At 34.3% G+C, this 3,354-nt stretch overlaps 1 non-coding gene across 1 annotated transcript; it reads left to right on the top strand.

Moving 5' to 3' along the window:
* The first annotated feature begins 2,069 nt into the window (after nt 1-2,069).
* Nucleotides 2,070-2,175, top strand: LOC122039165. The gene has a single exon (XR_006128054.1). It is a non-coding gene; the product is annotated as a small nucleolar RNA R71 (small nucleolar RNA).
* The last annotated feature ends 1,179 nt before the right edge of the window (nt 2,176-3,354 follow it).

Genomic DNA, 3,354 nt, shown 5'->3' with positions numbered 1-3,354 from the left:
CATCATGAATTTAGATAATGAACGTGCTAACATTTTCACTTGAAGACAAGAAAGCATATAAGTGAAGTTTGATGTTCTCAAGATGAATGCCATAAGAAATCAAAACAAAATGCAAGACATAAGCAAAAACAAAAACAAACAAAGCAAATCAAATGCATCTAATGCATCCCCCCAGACTTAAACTTTTCATTGTCCCAATGAAAACTAAAAACAATGTGGAGGAGATTTTAAGAGAAGTTACCAAGTGATGAGCTCCAAATGGTTGACATTCATGTTTTTAAAGATACTCCTCCATCCAATACTCACATTCCTCCACAACTTTGAATTCTACAACAATAAGATAGACAAGAAAAATTAAGTAGAGGATACAAGTTTATTATAAAGAGAGAACTAAGACATAAAAGAAAATAAGAAAAATGAACTTGGGTTGCCTCCCAAGAAGCGCTTTTTTAAGGTCATTAGCTCGACCACCTCATTAGATTCATCGAAATCTCGCTCTTGGAGGGGTAAGATATTTTAGAACCCTCCTACCAAGGGCTCTTATTATGGAGAGAGCTTTCATCAAAGGAGCTACAAAGTAAAGTATAACTCTCTCCATCTTCGTCTTCTTGGAAATTTTTTTAGGTGGTCGAAGACGGTTCAGATTGAGCTTCCAATTATTGGCCCATGTGAAATCTGCACATCCAAAAGAAAAACAAATCTCCCACAAGCATGTTATATAGTATAGAGCTAGAACCATATCAAGATAAGATGAATAAGTAATAAAAACTGAATCACATCCAACAAAGTCAATTATAGGTACCTCCATAAAGTTTTCCAAAAGATCACAAGAAATACAAACCTTACTTTGCTGAGAAATACCTGAAATTTCTAAACATGTAGATGTGACTTCCTCTGAATCAAATGATAGTTCTGGCTCTATCTCAGGTGTTGATGATATCAATGATGGTGATTCTTGAGACTCTGCTAGCTCTGCATAAGTTCCTACACATTGTTCCACAACATGATCAATTCTTAAAACCTCTAAGGGTTGTGTTGACAAAGGTGGTGATCCTTGAGATGTTGCTTCCACAACACAGCTCCCTACACATTCTTCCATATCATCATCATCAACACATACATCAAAAAATAATCCAACATCTATGTCCTCAATAGGAGAATCAATAACAAGAGGATCAATAACTTCACTTGCAGTTTTAAGTTGATCTACCACAGCACATTCATCATCTGAAAATTCAATGTCACTATAACACCCTATAAAATTTTGAGGTAGATCTGAAAACTTATTTACCACTACATTATCAATAAAATCCTCATATGAAAAATCCTCATCTTCATATACATTCAAAAATCTGCACTCAACCATATTAGTGTCACAGGATTTGCCGAAGTCTTTATTTTCATTGACCCCCACTAACCTTTGTGGAAAAGGAACCCTTAGTGAAGGTCCTGGGAAAGACTGAACTTCCTTTTTCCCAAATTCCCTTTGAGCTTTTGGAGGAGGTCCAACTTGCTTATCTAGTGTTGGTGTGATTAATCGTTGAGGGAAAGGTACTTGTGGCCTTTGGGAACTTCCTAGAGAAATAGAACTGAGTTCTTGTGATCTTCTATTATTCTTCTCCTCAATTCTAAACATGTCATTCTTCATAAGTTCTTCATGATTTTTGCCACTTCTCAACCCAACATCATCACACTTTTCATTAGATCTTGATTGTGTAGGAGGGGGATCTTCTTTAAACCATTTTGAAACAATACTATCAAGCTTTGCCCCCAAATGTTTGAACTCCTCACTCTGTGACTTGTGAATTTCAACATTTTTAGGTGGTTGAACTTCATTTTGTTTGACAGACTCTCTTACATTTATGGCTTGCACTTCTTGAATATCTGAGGGAAATTCCATCCAACTTTTGTTCGACCATTCATGGAGGTTCAATGTCACTTGATCAATTAATGAATAAGCTTCATCTACACTTTTATCCATAAAAGAACCTCCAGTTGATGAATCCAATAAACTCTTGTTTGAGAAAGAAATTCCCCCATAGAATATGTGCAAAATCAACCATTTTTCAAAACCATGATGAGGGCACTATCTTTGAAGACTCTTGAATCTATCCCATGCTTCAAATAATGATTCTCCATATGCCTGAGCAAAATTTGTTATGCAATGCCTCATATACACTGTTCTACTTGGAGAGAAAAAATGATTCAGAAATTGCTTCTCCAATTGTTCCCAACTTGTGATGCTTTGAGGACAGAGAGAATATAGCCAAGTCCTTGCTTTATCCTTGATACTGAAAGGAAATGCCATCAATCGAACTACATCTGCTGATACTCCTTCACATTTCACTAAATCACAAATCTCTAAAAATGTTTCAAGATGCAGATAAGGACTTTCTGATACTTCTCCTCTAAATTTGTGACCTTGTATCATGGAAATTATCTCTGCGTCTAGTTTGAAACTTTCTTCTTCAATTTGAGGTTGCACAATGGGAGATACAAATCTTGCAGAAAATGGTGTAGAAAAATTTTTCATAGGCCTGCTTGACATGTTAGTGCTCATGGATATTCAAGAAAAATTATTAGAAGAAAAAAAAATTGAAGAATCAAAGACAAGAAATAAAATGCAATATGAGAAGCAAGAAAAACAATGCAGAATTAAAATTGCAAGAAAGAAAGCGCATAATGAAAACAAGAAAGAAAAGATAAAAAGAAAAAGAAAAATGTCTAGAATAATTCATATGCTAAGAACAAGATTGCAAGATATGTTTACAAAAGAAAAAGACAGAGCAGAGTGTTAGAAATCAAGAATGCAAAGTTAGAATTAGAATTAGAATTGCAAAAAAAAGAATTGTCAAGAATGTTATTCAAGAAAGGAAAAGCTTATAAAAACAGAATTCTAAGAAAAAATTAGTTGCAACTATGTAAATGAAAAGAAAGAAAAGTTATGTTTAGTCTAATTCAATTGATAATCTCTAATGTTATAGTGCAGTCCCTGGCAACAACGCCACTAGGACTTTCCTGAAACACTCAATTAAGTACCTTAGATCACAAAACAACTTAACTTTGAATTCTTTTGCCATTATCAAAACAACGGTCGATCGTCGGATGCTTCCCGCACCAACAATCTCCCCCTTTTTGATTATGACAATTGAAATGCAAAGCTAAGTAAAATAGATGCATAAAGTTTAAGTAAGCAAGCTTAATACATTTTGAATGCAAGCATGGTTAAGTTAAAACTTAAACTTTGTCAGGCTCCCCCTTAATAAAGGCTTTCTTTATAAAACTTTCTTTTGAATTTCCCTACTCTCCCCCTTGCCATTTATCAAAAAATAAACATGTTTGAAAAAATCTTAA

This window comes from Zingiber officinale, chromosome 1A (assembly GCF_018446385.1).
Source record: "Zingiber officinale cultivar Zhangliang chromosome 1A, Zo_v1.1, whole genome shotgun sequence".
Classification (NCBI taxonomy): Eukaryota; Viridiplantae; Streptophyta; class Magnoliopsida; order Zingiberales; family Zingiberaceae; genus Zingiber; species Zingiber officinale.
Note: the sequence above shows the minus strand (reverse complement) of the source record. Positions and strands in the feature narration are given on the sequence as shown.